Genomic DNA, 17,655 nt, shown 5'->3' on the forward strand with positions numbered 1-17,655 from the left:
AACTAATGTCCAGTGATCGTAAAACACATTTGGACTCTTTCAAGGCTCTATGTCCTTCCTGTTCTATCTCAAGTGTCTCAGGATCCCACTGGGCCTGGTCTAAGCCTTTAATTCCTGTCTTGGTTCCAAGGACTCTTCCAGATTGCCCAGAGGTTCTGAAGATTATCTCAATCTACTCTATTTATGTCTATCTTCCCAGTTAAACTGAAAGACTGTAGACTGTAGGGAAGCAGCATGGCCTAGTGGACAGAACCAAGCCCTGGGAGTCAGAAGGACCTGGGTTCTCGTGCCAACTCTACCATTTGTCTGCTGTGTGACTCTGTGCAAGTCACTTTACTTCTCTCTGCTTCAGTTACCGCATCTGTAAAATGGAGATAAAATTGTAATCCCTATGTGGGACAGGGACTGTGCCCAACCTGATTAGCTTGTATATACCCAGTGCTTAGTACAGTGGCTGGTACATAGTTAGCACTTAACAAATACCATAATTATTAATTATTATTAACAAATACCATTTAAAAAGCACCTTATGGACAGAGACTCTGACTTCTGCTTCTGTTGCAACTTCCCAAGCACTTAGCACATTGCATTTCACCCAGCTGGTGCTCAATGAATACCATTATTTCTATTATATTCATATTTTGTGCCCCTGGCATTTGAACATTTTGCCTAATTGTTTGTGTTTTTGTGTCTGCTCATCACCCTCATTAGATTGTAAAATTAATTTTCTTTGAAATCCTGCTGTTTAGAACAAAGTTCTTCGACAAGTAGACCCAAGGTTATTTGTGTATCTTAAGTAAATGCTTGAGATAATAAATGCACATTCTCTATTCACAATCAAATATTTTTTCAAGTTTTTTTGATGTGTGTGTGTGTGTATTCATGACTGTCTGTGGTATCTGAAAATATTACCATCACTGAAGTTCTAATAGCATGTGTGGATATAGCTTATAAGCCTGATGTCCCTTATTAGCCAGGGCTCAGAGTAAACCCAGAAAGGTGCAGTCCCATAATCCCCATTGAAAAAAAAATAAGAAAGAAACCTTAGAAATCAAATTCTTGATGCTCAATAGATAGTATTTCTGACAGCAGGTTCTTGGACCTCCATGTCAAGGTCACAGCAAAATCTTGGCCAAAATGGTAACGAGCACCACAGGATACATCCTCCTAAATCACTTTGTTATACTGTACTCTCCCACATGCTTAGTAAACGGCTGTGCCCACAGTGAGCATTCAGTAAATAACCACTGATTGATCACTGGACCCTGCAGGGACCTAGAAACTGCAGCTCATGCTTGCTAATGTAGACAAAGTCTACAAGACCTTACAGTCATTTCAAAATTTTCATAGGTTGCCCCCAAAATACAATATGCAGAGAAATAGCGTGGCTTAATAGAAAAAGCCTGGGCTTGAGAATCAGAGGTCGTGGGTTCTAATCCCACTCTGCCACTTGTCAGCTGTGTGACTTTGGGCAAGTTACTTAACTTCTCTTTGCCTCAGTTACCTCATAGGTAAAATGGGGATTAAGACTGTAAACTCCATGTGGGGCAACCTGATTACACCGTGTCTACCCCAGCGCTTAGAACAGTACTTGGCACATAGTAAGCGCTTAACAAATACCATCATTATCATTATTATTATCATTATCATAGAGTGAATGTAGAAGACTTTTTTACAAACTGTGTTCATGAAGAGTTTGACATAAACACAGCTGTGCAATAAGATGTGGTTTCAGTGAACAGTTGGTTAGAACTGCTAGCAAAGTAAGGAACGTTTGGTTGACAGTGGGGTGTACTGTGGATACAGCAGGGCATAGTGTTGGAAGAAACATTTTATACATATGTGCTGATGCATGCAGTGAAGTTGGTGAGGACTATGATGCTAGGTTAAGCAAGAATGCAGAATTATGTTTGGCAGAATGGTCAAGTGGCAAAGAGCATGGACTAAGGAGTCAGAAGATGTGGGTTCTAATCCCCCCTCTGCCACTTGTCTGCTGTGTGACCTAGGGAAAGTAACTTAACTTCTCTGTGCCTCAGTTACCTCATCTGTAAAATGAGGATTAAGACAGTGAGACCCATGCGGGAAAGGGATTGGGTCCAACCTGATTACCTTGTATTACCCCAGCACTTAGAACAGTGCTTGGCACATAGTAAGAGCTTAACACATACCATTATTATTAATTAATAATAGTAATAAAAAGAAAAATTAAGCAAGTGTAGTTACAATGAAACTCCCACATCATGATGTGGAATCTGTAAAGAATCTTCTGCACTTCTATATCTTCCTCCGTGCTTAATATAGTGTTTGGCACATAGTAAACTCTTAACAAATATCAATCTCAGCCCTCCTGCTGCCAAAATGATAACAACCCACCAGAACCCACCAACCCACCAAGAAGCAGCATGACTTAGGGATAGAGCATGGGCCTGGAAATCAGAATGACCTGGTTCTACTCCTAGCTCTACAACTTGGCTGCTTTGTGACCCTGTATAAGTCACTAAACTTCTCGTTGCCTCAGTTACTAATCTATAAAAATCTCTAAAATACTGGGAGCCCTATGTGGGACATGGACTGTGTCCAATCTGATTATCTTGTACCTACCTCAGTGCTTAGAACAGTGTCTGGCACATAGGTACAAATACCATAAAAAACTCTTCAAATATCTTGCTAAATCTAAATTTAACATTAAAAAATATCTTGTTTCTGAGCTGTTTTGGGACTTAGAATATTTAGTAGTTGAAAATGATATATTTATATCAAGTGACACTTAAGTGTGAGATTGTTCTGAGACATTTTTTGTCATTGAAAAAGTTTTTTAAATTAAGTATTTTTGCTAACATTTTATACTTTAAGGTGTTCAAACAAACATTTGTTTTCCTTATTTCATTTTTTTGCTTATTTTCCATACAGTGAAAATGGAGAATTATGAATAATAATGTAATCTTCTCTTCTGGGAGCTGAAGTGAAGTATGGTTGCCATTATGTTTTATTATTTATTTTTCTTTTTAGGAAAAAATTGAACAACATTATCACAAGGGGCTGAAACCTAGGAATACATAATTGGAGACAACACATAGAGTAGGTGTTGTGCTCCCATACTTCATATTGCTATAGAAATTAGACTGTCTATGCCTTCCCCAGAGAATATGTGTATGTATAATCTAAGTGTAGATAATAACACTACTGATTATGGTGCTATCCTAGTAAAAAGACAGGTGTGAGGCCAGCAGTTGAGCCTTTTATTCCATACATGCATTTGATGACCAGCCTTGCTTTTGTGACTAGAGCTATTTACTGGACTTCTATTCCTCTGGCTCTGCATCTTTTTGCCTCACATTTTGCTCTAAGTCTTTGAAAAACATGAGCAATGCTACCTTTCATGATGCTGTGCTTCCCCAGGATTCTAAAGATCTTCTGGATCATTTTCAAATCATTTTTTTGTTTGGTGACCCTATTTTCAGCTCAACTGCATGCAGTCAACTTGCTTTAACTCATCATACAATATCTTTTGAGAGACACATTATCATCTATTCTCTAGTCTACATAGATCCTATCCAGACCTAAACAAGTACTGCTTTTTCTTGACAGACTTGGTGTATCATATTGAATGAGGAAGTTGATATACCTACTTGCTTCCTGCATACATAGCTCATGGCTGGAGCCTATAATAGCACAATCCCTGGATGATGTGGCATACCAATTAATTCAATGGTAAGTGAAATTCCAAAGGAGCCATTCCATTTTTTAGAGATTGAGTGGATTAGGTAGACCTAAAGTAGGTTCCATTAAAGTGGGTTGGCAGAAAATAACCTGCTATGACTACTACAGTGGTGGACACCCAGCCTTCTGTCTCTGGCAGACTGGCTCTTATATACCATTAGCATCAGTCTGAGAAGGGAACGTTCTACTTGGTCCAACAGGCATGGGTGGCCCTAGCACCAGCAGATGAGGAGGCAGTATAGGTGGTTCAGACAGTTACCAACTTTCCTGACACTCTTTCCCCTTCCCCATTTCCCTGTTTCAATCAATCAATTAATCAATAGTATTTACCAAAGTTTACTATGGGCAGAACACCGTACCAAGGGCTTGGTAGACTACAGTACAACAGAATCAGTGGACAGATTCCCTGTCCATATTCAAGTTTATGGTCTAGAGCGTTCCTATATTTTCTCTCCCTCACCTCATTTCTAACTTCCTCCTGTCTCTCTACCCTCTCCTACTTTCTTTGTTACCTTTTTATTTCTCTCTATTTGTCTTCCCTATGCCTGCCTCTTTTTATCTGTCTCTCCTCTCTTTCCCACTGCTTTCCCTCCACTCTACAAGAACCATGCCTCTGTAAGTCACATCCCCATGCCAAAAAGGGACCCACAGAACCTGATCAACCTAACTGGAAGCAAGATTACTAGGAGCATATGATTCCTTTTCCCATTTGCTGGATGTAGGAAAAGAATAGTATGTGGAAAAGAAGTTATGGAGAGGCTCATCTTCCCATACTCAGGGAATATGTGGATTCTGGCCCCATAGGAAAGGATCAGGTTCATTACTTAAACCCAAATCACTCTCTGCTGTAGAAATGAATTGTTGGGAACTTAAAATCTAATGTTCAGAATAGCCAAAAGTTCCCATTCAATGGGAGAAAAGTGGGAGAGCAAGAATTCTTGCTCTGATTTTCCTGATGACAATTTTGCTCTCAATTACTTAGACTTCCTTCTCATATTGTATGCCTTGTATCTACCCCAGCACTTAGAACAGTGCTTGACAAATAGTAAGCACTTAATACCATAATCATATCACTACTCTCTCAAATATTCAATTGAGTGCTCGGTACAATGTAGGTGCTCGATAAATGCCACTAATTGATTGATTGATCTGGCACTGAAAAAATAAAACATCCCCACCAAAGTCAAGAGATTTGTCTTTATAATGCCACATGGGTCATAATCTGATCACTGCTCTAAGAGTAAACCTTAATTTGCAATATTTAATATATCTGAAGCCCACTTAATTCCATGGATAACATGATCAGACATGAGCCAAGCTCCTGAATTAGGTGATACTTTTCTCTGATCATGTTCAAATTCTTGATTTTTTTTTAATTCCCTTCAAATTCCAAATTTTTTTTTTCAGTTTTTAAATAAAATCTTTCAAGTTCCAAAGCAGAAAATGTAACTAAAATCTAGTGTCTTCTGTCACCAAGGATATAATTTTCCCAGGTTTCATTAAAAAGATTTTGCTTTCTTTTGTGACCTTGATGTCAGAAGGGATAATTTCTCATTTCAGGTCAGGAGGGATAGCTTCTCATTTCACAGCAAGACTCCGGAACCTCTGCTGAGCTCTGAACTATCTGACAGGTAAATGGAAGCCCCGTGCTCAAACACATGGCTCCCAGTTAGAGAAAGATGAGAAATGGGTCCACAATGCTGGGCCATTTTTAACACCCTTATTCCTTAGAGAGACAATAGTAAAGAAAAATAGTGAAACTAATGGTAATGACATAAAAAACAGCTCTGCCAATACCTCCTCTCATGTTACTTACTGCTAGCTCTTTCCCTTTAGCCTGAATGGGATCAGCCAATTTTAGGATTGCATATGATTTGCGATGTATTCTGTACTAAGGTCCATTTGTAATGAGTAATGCCACTTTGAAATAGCCCACGCTTCCATTATGTCTTTCGCTAAGATGACTCGCTTTAAAGAGGCCATTTGTTCTTAGCTATTTTGATGCCCACTAAGGAAGGTTTCCATAGTATTTATTTTTGCAAATCATTAGCCAAACACAATCACTACTCTCCAGATTTTGTACTGAAATGAGAAACTACTTATTTTGGGGTTTTTTTTTGTTGTTACTGGCTTCACATCTTAGCCTTTTTCTTTTGCATGTACTTTCCCATGATCAACTGAGAAAAAGTAATCACTATAATTTAGAATGACAAGGTAAAAATTGCAATGAGAAAATGAATGGTCCCTGTGAATAATGCTACATTTATGCTGGTCTAATTATACTTAAAACCTTATTTAAAGATTAAATGCGAATGTGTAGACCCCTGGAAATATTGTTTCCAATTCTACACTGCTCCTGGACACAGTGTCACATACTTTAAGCACTGTAAGAACTAGCTTCCTCCATTACTTCAACATGGATGTTCTCCCCAGTCATTAGATTGCATGCTTCCTAAGGGCTGGGCAATGTCTTTCACTTCTGTTGTACAATCCCAAGTGTGCCAAGTCCTTAGTACAGTGCTTAGCACACAGTAATAATAATAATAATGGTGGTATTTGTTAAGCGCTTACTGTGTGCAAAGCACTGTTTTAAGCGCTGGGGGGATACAAGGTGAACAGGTTGTCGCACATGGGGCTCACAGTTTTTAATCCCCATTTTACAGATGAGGTAACTGAGGCACAGAGAAGTTAAGTGACTTGCCCAAAGTCACATAGCTGGCAAGCGGCGGATGCGGGATTTGAACCCATGACCTCTGACTCCCAAGCCCGGGCTATTTCCTTGAGCCACACTGCTTCTAAGCACTCAGTAAGCACTCAATAAATACGACTGAATGAATAGTAGAGTACTCAGCACACAATAACAGCACCTTGATTTTACCTTGAGAAGCAGCGTGCTCTGGTGTATAAAGCATGGGTCTGGGAGTCAGAAGGACCTGTATTCCAATCTTGGAGTCACCACTTGTCTGTTGTATGAGTTTGAGCATATCACTTAACTTCTCTGTGCCTCAGTTTCCTCCATCCAATTTAGAATGTAAGCCCAATTAGTTTTACACTCAAGAAACAGTGTTACTTAGTGGATAGAACACAGACCTGGGAGTCAGAAGAACCTGGGTTCTAATCCCAAATCTGCCAATTGTCTGCTTTGTGTCCTTAGACAAGTCACTTAACTTCTCTGTGCCTCAGTTACCTCATCTGTAAAGTGGGGATTAAGACTGTAAACCCCATATGGGGCATGGACTGTGTTGAACCTGATGTCCACATATCTACCCCAGTGCTTAGAGCAGTGCCTGGACATTGTAAGCGCTTAACAAAAACCATAAAAATTATAGTTTTTTTTAATTTTGTAAGTGCTTTCTCATTATTTACATCACTTGTAGCCCTCATTACCTTTCTGAAGTGTATGCAGAGTTGGGTATTAGTGTGCTCACTTTGCAGATGGGAAAACAGAGACCTAAAGAGGCTGAGTCACTAGCCCAAAGTCATATAGCAGGCCCATGGCAGAAATTTCATTCATTCATTCATTCAATAGTATTTATTGAGCGCTTACTATGTGCAGAGCACTGTACTAAGCGCTTGGAATGAACAAGTAGGCAACAGATAGAGACAGTCCCTGCCATTTGACGGGCTTACAGTCTAATTGGGGGACAAATAGGACTAGCCTGAGTCCTTTGACTCCCAGCATCGCATAGTGGATAGAGCATGGGCCTGGGAGTCAGAAGGTCATGGGTTCTAATCCTGACTCTGCCACTTATCTGCTGTGTGACCTTGGGCAAGTCACTTCACTTCTCTGTGCCTCAGTGACCTCATCTGTAAAATGGGGATTGAGACTGTGAGCCCTTTGTGGGTCAGGGACTGTTTCCAACCCCATTTGCCTGTACCCACCCTGAGCTTAGTACATTTCTTAAACCATAGTAAGCATTTAAATACCACAATTATAATTACTATAATAATTAGAAATGTACTCTGTCCTCCACACCATGCTACCTCTCCAGTAGCACTCAAATACTATTCAAAGGCAGGACTTAATGGAGTGATCTCTGATATATGCAGGAGACAAGCAGAGTAGAACTGGCAAAGCACTCCTATAACTATTCTCCGGAATATAATCTGCTAAAAGGGAATAATTCAGTCCTCCTACAGCTGGCAGCCAACTTCTTCTGTGGAGGAAACAGGAGAAGATGCTTCTCTTCCTTACTCAGGCAACATTGCTTTCAACTTCTTCTGTGGAGGAAACAGGAGGAGACACTTCTTTTCCTTACTCAGGCAACATTGCTTGCATCTTCATAAGGACTTAGTAAATCAATCAGTCATATTTATTGAGTCCTATGTATTAAGCACTTTGGAGAGTACAGAATTGGTAGACACAGGATACTAGGGCAAACCAATGGTTCACTGGACCCAACAATCTTCCTCCAACTCAATGTTCACTGGGTTCAAAGGATGGTTGATGTCATGATTCCTATCTTTGACTTCCATCCTAATGATTGCAGTTATACTACTATCTAGCAGCCTGAGCTTTTCACTCATATGCCAATTTCTAAATATCTGACACTTAAGGGCAGGAAAAAACCTTACATCATTGTAACAAGGCAACTGCTAATTCCTTCTCCTGAATGCTTTCCCATATTGACATGACATGGATCTTCCTGCTCTCCAAGAGCTAGTCCTTGTACATCAACAAGCATGGGATTTAATTGAGCTCCTGTCCTTGAAGAAAATGAGTGAGTCCTGATTTTATACACTGGGGACCAACCAGTAGGCGAGGATCAGTGAACAAACCTAAATTTGGATTATTATTCAATCGCAGTTAGGCCTTTCTGTGACATGTGAGATATGAAAGTCTGTAGTGTTTTCAAAGCCAAACCCACAAAACAAAGAATTTCTATCCTAAGAGAATTTGTGTCTGGTTTTTCTCCTCTGTCCTGCCTAAACCTTATGTTGAAGGAAGTAAATTTAAATGCACTGAAAGGAAAGAAACCTTTATTTTACACACATCCTTGTGCATCACGATTGATTGACCTATTCAGTAAAAGTGCCAACTGGTTACCACCTTCAGGGATTTGTCAGGATCCTGAGAGAAGCATTCTACCTCAAGGAGTGAGGAAAGTTTGCTTCTATCCCTAAAGCATTCCTGCTCTCCTCACCTCCATCAGTGGCACCAAATGACTAAAGAGAGGGAGGAGGACAAATTCCCAAGCTGGGCATGCCCTGTCTGGGTTGGGGCAAGCCCCAAGGGATCCCTGTGACACCCTCCACACTTCAGGCTCATCAATGGCTTGATCTGGCTCTGTTGTTCATGCACAACATGCATCTGTGTGTGGCACTGGGCACAGAAAGCTGTCATATGTGCAGAGTATGGCATGTCTATAAACACACATACAAAATACATAGACCAATTTCTACTTAAAGATGATAAAATACATAAACAAAATAGATACAGAGGCTCAAATCATTTTTTATGGTTCATGGTGTCAGAACATCGAGCATAAATTTGTAGGTCTAAGTATGTGTTCATTTGGCAGACTGTAAATTCTTTTCCAAAATATGTATTTCTTGTTGGCTTGCAAAGAGTGTGATCCCTAGGCGGTTTCTCACGGTTCTACAACTCCACACTACCTCTTTTTTCCTCATAAATCATTTTGCAAAAGATAAGATTACCTCTTCCTTTTATATCCTGGAAGAGGTTAGAAAAATTAGGCAGACTGATATAATACACAGTCTGACACAGTGTCTCATCAGATAAGATACATGGATATATTTTTGTTATAATATATCCATGTATCATGTATATACATATATAGATATTTATTATATATGTATATGTCTGAGTGTTCATATGCATATGTGCACTCAGGTTCATTTGTACACTAAAGGAAGTTGTTTGAAAAATCAAAAGAAAATAATTTTTTTTTTTTCTTTTGAACTGGTTCAGAGCCAGGTGGCACAGTTGCAATATAAACTACTCTCCCTGGATGCATAAGTCTGGTATTGATCATAAATGAAATGAATTTAGTGCTCTTGACAAGACCCCCCCCCTATTGATTATCTGCCCACCTCTCAAATTAAAGGAGGTGGGTAGTTACATGCATTTCCTCTTGGGTTCAGTTATGGAAAAAGGAGTTAATTTTTTTTAACTCTACTTTGATTCAGAATTCAAATCCCTCCTGGGGTCTCCTTTACTGCTACTAAACCTTATAAAAGGTCCCTTCACATGCTAACGGATTCCTTCCAGACCTCTCAGAAAGCGATCAAGAGCAAGAGAGAAAGACAAAAAAGAAAGAGGGTGAAAATGAAATTCTAAATCTTGATCTAAAGTACAAAAAAAATCATTATAGGTAGGTCAAAGTTTCAGAATAACAAGAAAATTGATATCACATCAAACTGTGATGGGGAAAGACATATTCAACTTTCCTTTATTCTTTTTAGCTTGTATTTTTAAGAAACATGGTATAAAATCTTTCCAAGAGAGGGTTATCTGGAGGTGTATTAATTATTTCAGGTCACTGGGGCATCATTTAGTAAATTACTGCTCTATTACCCAAAATGAAATGGGACTCTATTGGCCAGAAAGAGCATTTCTGAATATATTCATGCACATCATCATATAATCATGGGGTATTCTAACCACCTGGCATGCTCTAGGCCATGCTGGAAGAGGAAAGAAATATTTTCAAAAGGACAGCTATAACCATCTGGAAAACCCAGGGTTCAAGGAGAAAGGTAAAAAGGAATTATTGTTCCAGGAGATATGATACCAACTGTGCGATGGAATTTTTAAGGCTAAATTGTATACAGAACCAGAAGCTTTAAACATAAAAAAGTTTAAAAAATAAACAAAGCTTTTGTGTGGTCCCTGAGATACACAACACAATCTGGAGTAAATTACAGTTGGTATAAACAGTAGTATCTGAGGTTTGTCTGACATAGTCTACCAAATTAGAAATTAATATGATGAATGGGTGGAACTGTCAGACAGTAGAAACAGTGGAACATTAGAGTGGTAAAAATAGATTGGAGTGTAATTTACATTTTATGTTTAAAAAAGTCTCTGTAGGATGCTATTTTTTTCTTTAAGAATAATACAGCTAGGATTTGGAAGGTTTAAATTATTTCTCCTTCCAAGGTAATTATTTACATGAAAGACAAAACTATTTGGTGGTGGGCTGCGGGAGCAGAACGAAATAATAACAGCAGATTTTGGATGCAACATGAACTAACTTGCTGCTTAGTCTCAATCGCTTTCTACTGCATTAACAACATGTCATGAGTTTATATAAAATATTATGCTAGAAGAACATTTTATAGAACATTTGCAAGTTTTAATGGGACATACAGTACTTTATATATTATTATTTATTTACAGTACATGCAGTATTATTTACATTTGCACAGGATTCCCTTAATCAATTGCACTGACCACTAAACTACAAGGTATGCCTGGAGTGAGAATGACATCACCACAACCGGAGGAGAATGGCATATGTCACTGCTTTGACTTACACAGGGCAGGTGCTATCTGAAAAAGTGAAATCTAAAACAAAATGGACTGCTGGTGGAAAGGGCAAGGGTATTTGACTTCTTCATTATTATGAACTACTGTGTATGTGTGTCAGTATTTCTATCGAAATATCTTTGATAATAGAATAGGCAGGTAAAATTTCCAATTCTATTGAACTGAAAGTTTACAGATGCAGGAGACTGAAGGACTAAGTTGACCAAAGCTCTGTTCTTTACCATGAATATTTCATGTGTGCATGAATGTTTACAAGGCACTCGGTGATGAGAAAACTGGAACGTTTTTTTCAAAATGACCAGTTAAAAAAGAGTGGGTCAATATTTATAGGGCATAGAAAACATGTTAAAATGAAACCTTCATGAGCATAAGGAGGGTCAAAATCAAATGTTTTGATAGAAAAACAAAAGCATAAAACTACAGGGTGTGGGAATGACAGAGAGGAAAATCCAAATGTAGAAATAGGAGACATAAAATAAATTGATACAATCAGGGAAAAATAAACTATGTGATGGGGCCAACTAGAAATAAAGTCCTAAAATTAGAGCCATGTGTGTGACAAAGGAATAGATGACATATGAAGCATTACAGAAATATGGTTTTCTCTTGAGGACGTTAAACTATTCATGAGGTAGAGCTAAAGGGGTCCCACAACAGCAGAATTAAGATAACAAATGGGGAGAGTCTGCGATTAAAAAGGAGAACTCAGTGGCTTCAGAAATGGAGAGCCCTACTCAATAGAATGGAGTCATTCAATTGGGACTGGGTTGGTGGATATGACGATGAAAGGGAGAATGTGCAACAGTCCCTGGGCAGAAAAAAAATGAAAGACTGATGGACAATAAAACCGCAATTATGTGCAATTTCACCATTTCTTTAGAATTAATTGTGGGGCCTCTGAGAGTTAGAGCAGCAAGGACAGAAATGATGAACGGGGCAATTGGCTGCTTCCTGAACTAAGATGTGGGATATCTCCATGTCTTGAGTTAGTCTTAACCATTGACCGGGACAACTTGAAAAAAGAGAAATAGAAACACTATAGAAACACTAAAATGACTCATGTGACATTCTGTAAATGGAAAACATTTGTCACCAAAAGCAAGTAAAGAACCCAGAAAGAGTCCAGGAGGGAAAGGAAATAAGTGTAGATGGTTTTAACTATTAGGAAATTTGATTCCTTCTAGAATAAGTTGTAGAAGGGGTCAAATATGTCTAGAGTAATACAAATGGAAGTTTTATAACAGTAAGCTTCATCCCAAATGTTTTAGGTGAATAATGGAATCAGAATTTTCTTTTAAAGAATTAGATAAGATCTGTGGAAAGAAATGACAGAGACCCCAGGGAGTACAAAGAAATGCTAAAACAAAGAATATTCTGAATGCAGAGGCACATTTTGATAGACATCTTGTCAAAAAGGATGAAAAAATATAACCCAGAGATTTGTTTTTGGGTTTGCATTGTAATGATAGTAATCAATCATTCGTATTAATTGAGTGCTTACTATATGCTTACTGCTTGGGAGAGTACAACACACTGATATTACTGACACTTTCCCATTCTATTTACAACTACAAAGGAGAATGAAATTTGCCAAAGGGAAGGAGATTCTAATGCCCTCCCTACAGAGGGAATATTTTTAGTTTCTTGCTGTTTGTCCCCTAGTAACATATGGACTTTAAAATAAGATTTACAATCATATGTTGATTAGAAAAAATAGAAAATATGAATAAGATGCCTGTAAGGAATAAGTAATATTTCTAACTACTTTTTGCCCCAAAATTATTGTTTCTAATATTACTGAAAGATATAAAAATTTTGCACTCTCTTATTCAAGATTCATTATATTTATCTTGCTATTTTGACAAGTGAAGGTAACTCACTGCAGTCAGAGAAAGGCCTCTATAAAATGAATAGGTTGTTTCCACGCACTTTGTTATGGTTCAAATCATCCCCAAAATTAACTTTGACTTGCTCCTTTAATAAAGTCACTGAAGAAAAGGCAAAGAGAGAATGGATGCAGTCAATTAGCTTGCTTTTTGCCCTTTGGTTCAAAGACATATTGGTAGATATTTTGGTCTAAGCTTACATTGCTATATCTTTTGGAATCAATGTTATGAGAAGTCTTCCACTGAGTACGATCAGCACCCTAAAAAAGTACTTTTGAGGACAATAGCGTGATGATAGGAAATTAAATGAGATTAAAGGAAAGACAAATCTGCCTTGTTAATCAGTAAAGCAAATTTCCCTGGATCCCATCATTTAATATGGCCTCCCCAAAATCTGGTGATTCCAAATGGAAAAATGATTTTATGAAGCCAATCAGTCCTTCTTCCACCTACTATCTCACCCACTCTCATTCCCTAACATCCATTCTACAGTCATTCCTACACATATACTCTCGCTTTCTAATTTCATTTCCCTGCTCATGCTCAATCATACTCCATCACACACTTTTACTCTTACATAAGATATCTTTGCCTCGTTTTTCTCTGTTGATTGTAGAAGCAACTCAATAAGTAAAGGCTATAAAGGAATGGATTTTACAACAGGCAGGTATGTAAATAATCTTCTTTCCTATCTCCAGCTTTAAAACAAAACCATGAAGGGTATTGAAATCTCAATGGCCCAGAGATGAACAGCTGAAATTATTATGGTGCAAGTGAATCCTTTGTGGTTCTGAGATGAGCAAGTTGGGGGATTGTAGATGCAAGCTCCTTTTTTTAATTTATGGTATTTATTAAGCTCTTACTGTGTGCCAAACACTATTTTAAGCAGTGGGTGGATACAAGGTAATCAGGTTGTCCCATATGGGGCTCCATTTTACAGATGAGGTAACTGCAGCCTAGATAGATGAAGTGACTTGCCCAAGGTCACACAGCACACAAGTGGTAGAGTCAGGATTAGAACCCATGTCTTCTGTCTCCCAAGCCCTTGCTCTTGCCACTAGCCAAGCTGCTCCATTTGGGCACAGAATGTGTATACCAACTATATTAGGGCAGGGACTGTGTCTATCTGTTACCCATTTGTACATTCCAAGTGCATAGTACAGTGCTCTGCACATAGTAAGTGCTCAATAAATACTATTGAATGAATATACTCTCCCAAGTGCTTAATACAGTTCTGTGTGTGCAGCGCTCAGTAAATATGAATGATGCATTGATTGATATTGTACTCTCTCAAGCTCTTAGTGTAGTGCTCTGCACACAGTATATTCTCAGTACAATTGATAAACTGTTATTGTTCTCTCCCAAGAGCTTAGAATAGTGCTCTACACACAGTAAGGGCTCAATAAATACAATTGATTGACTGATTGAATAATTGCTCAGTGGGGAGTAGATTCCACTGCTTATGACCCAAGGGTTTGTGCCAGATATAAGATTATTTTTCTACATATCAATTTTAGGATGACCCATTTTGGGGGGAGTCTATAAATGAAACCAAAATCTCAACTTTGCTCAAGAGCAATGCCACAATTTTCAGATTCTACTGGTTATTGTAGCCTCAATTTCTGGGTAATTCATGCCAACAGATAATGGGGCTTTGCCTGAAAAATACAAAGAATTGCTTCATTTCTCTGCTTCATACCATCAGGAGATACCTTTATGAAGACATTCAAAAATGTTATTAAATGAAAATGAATCAGTGAATCAATCTTCTGACTAAATACCCTGATCCCAAGCCATCCCACTGGTACATATTTTTACTCCCTAATACAATGACATTGTCCAACGTGAGATATTAGTGGCACTTAAACTCTGCCTCTAATGAATGACAAGCACTTCAAATGCATCTTCTTCTGTTGATACAGAAACACAGTAAGTCTAACCCTTACCTTTGAAGAGCATCAGTAGATTTGTTTCCTGTTTCTAGGAATTGCTGATATTGTCATTTTAGGTTTTTAAGAATCTCAGAAAATGTGTCTACCAACTTTGTTGTATTGTACTCTCCCAAGCACTTAGTACAATGCTCTGCACAGTCAGCACTCAATAAACATGATTGATTGATTGACTCAAAGATGCTTGTCTCTGAGATCCTTCTCAATTTTTTCTAAATCACTGAAGGCTGTTTAAAGATCCATGCTCCTTTCATTAATAAACTTCTGATCTCTTTTACCAGCCCTTGTTATTATTCATTTTGAATACAACTTTTGCCACTTTCTTAATTTTTGCAGCTGTGATGCTGTGTATTCAGAAGTATGTGATTATGCATATTTCTTTTTTAAATACTGAGTAGAGAGAAAATATAAACTTCAGGAAAATAAATGTTTTATTAATACTAAAATATCTGAAGCTGACATAGAGATGACCTATTTATTATGGTTCTTAAATTATGCAGATGTTAAACAATTTAAACAAGTGCAAGTTACAGTTGGGAAAAACTAACAGCTGATCATGATATAATCTGTAGAATGCTTTGAATCTAGACCTATCTTTTTATATAAAAAAAGATAATTATGCTAAAATGCTTTCAACTGTGGTAGCTGCATATTTCTCTAAGAGTATTTTTCATTCATTCATTCAATAGTATTTATTGAGTGCTTACTATGTGCAGAGCACTGTACTAAGCGCTTGGGATGAACAAGTCGGCAACAGATAGAGACAGTCCCTGCCGTTTGACGGGCTTACAGTCTAATCGGGGGAGACGGACAGACAAGAACAATGGCAATAAACAGAGTCAAGGGGAAGAACATCTCGTAAAAACAATGGCAACTAAATAGAATCAAGGCGATGTACAATTCATTAACAAAATAAATAGGGTATTTATAAGAAGGAGTATTTCCTTCTTATAAACAGCTTCACTGTATATGGTTAAACCTAAGTCAAACCTAGAATGAGATTTCACAGGTTTTACCTCAAGCTGTAATAAATGAGTAACAGTCTTTCAAGACAGAGATTCTGATACAAGATTAACCCTGAAACCAGGAAAGTTTCAAGTATTATTTTTTAATATTTTTCAAGTCTTCTACTCTTACTCTAACAGAGAAAGGCCTCCCCTAGCACTTGATAGCTAAACAAAAAGCCCAAGGAAACCAAATAATTTTATGGAAAATTGAGAGAAAAAAGATCACTTCAAATTAGCCTATTAAGAACTAAAGAGGTTGTTATTTTTTAAAAAAGCAGATCTATGGAAAGCGTCACCATGATTTTTTTAATTTAATTGTTCTTGTTTTTCTTTAAAATAGATAGTCTTTCCAAACTTGCTGCCCTGGACATTTTAGAGCCAATAATTGAAAAAACACTTAGAAGAATAGTGAATCCCAGGCTACTAAGATTAAAATGAGAAATCCTCAAAAGTCAAGGAATAAATTGATTATCATTAATAGCATTTGAAGGAGAGTAAAATTGAAAGAGAGAATAAGTAAACTTTTCATCTGTCTCTGAAAAAGTCTGGCATGGACTTAGTCAATTCTGTATCAAAGAGGTCAAATTGATCAAATTTACATAACAAAGTGAAAATTGGAGATTAGGTAAGAGATGCCAAAGCAATCTCTCTCTTTCTCTCTCTCTCTCTCTCTCTCTCTCAATTTTCTGGAAATTCAGGGAAAATGAGTACTGAATGTCTCAAGCATTTTTGACCATTGACCTGTCCAGAAAATAAGTCGTTATGAATGGGATGGAAGGTGAGGATTCTATTTAGTTACCTTAACAGCATTCATAGTGGAAATAATATTGGGGTCTCCTGTGGAAACATCACAGATAAATCTCAATCCCACCACTTTTGGTGCGTTATGAGATACACATAGAGACCTAAGTGTAGGCATATGGTCACTGCATATTTGGCATTTTTTCCTTAAAGTCAGATATCCCCAAACAATCACACACATGCACATGAACAAACATACATTCACATGCACAAATTTTACACATATATAGCACCTTATTCACATGTAGGGTCAAAAAGAAACATGCTTATAAATGTACCCACGAAGCCATTCTTCTAAGGCACATGTCAGAATAAGCACATAGAAGGACAATAAAAATACACCTAAGTAGTCAGACACATTCAAATGCCCATGAAACATGAGGCAGAAAGAATGAAAGAGACAGATAGCAGCTTACAAGGACTCTAACAGAAACATGGAGTTAAGAGGGGGAAGCAGAAAAGAAGAAAAAATTATGAAGGTAGTAATGTAATGACGAGGAAGATAGAAATCGTCCCCTCATTTACAATAATTTGCATTCCCTACAAATAGTAAACTAGTGAATGATTTCTTAAATCCAGTTAAATAAGAAGTCTAATTTGGGCTAAAGAAAGGGAAGACAAGCTTGAATTACTGAAAAGTTAGAATTGATTTTTTTAAATGCAAGATTATGCATCCAAATTGTTCTCACATAAAATTGGAGATGTTTCAGCAATTGTGCTAGGAATAACTGTTGCTTATTTGGCTGAGGACTAATCTTCAGTAGCTTTACAAATTGAAT

The 17,655-nt window shown here is 37.7% G+C and overlaps 1 long non-coding RNA gene across 1 annotated transcript; it reads left to right on the plus strand.

Moving 5' to 3' along the window:
* The first annotated feature begins 3,008 nt into the window (after positions 1 to 3,008).
* LOC114815121 lies at positions 3,009 to 5,362 on the plus strand. The gene is made up of 3 exons (XR_003762899.2): positions 3,009 to 3,078; positions 3,589 to 3,711; positions 5,281 to 5,362. It is a non-coding gene; the product is annotated as an uncharacterized LOC114815121 (long non-coding RNA).
* The last annotated feature ends 12,293 nt before the right edge of the window (positions 5,363 to 17,655 follow it).

The sequence above is a fragment of the Ornithorhynchus anatinus genome, chromosome 1 (genome assembly GCF_004115215.2).
Source record: "Ornithorhynchus anatinus isolate Pmale09 chromosome 1, mOrnAna1.pri.v4, whole genome shotgun sequence".
NCBI lineage: Eukaryota > Metazoa > Chordata > Mammalia > Monotremata > Ornithorhynchidae > Ornithorhynchus > Ornithorhynchus anatinus.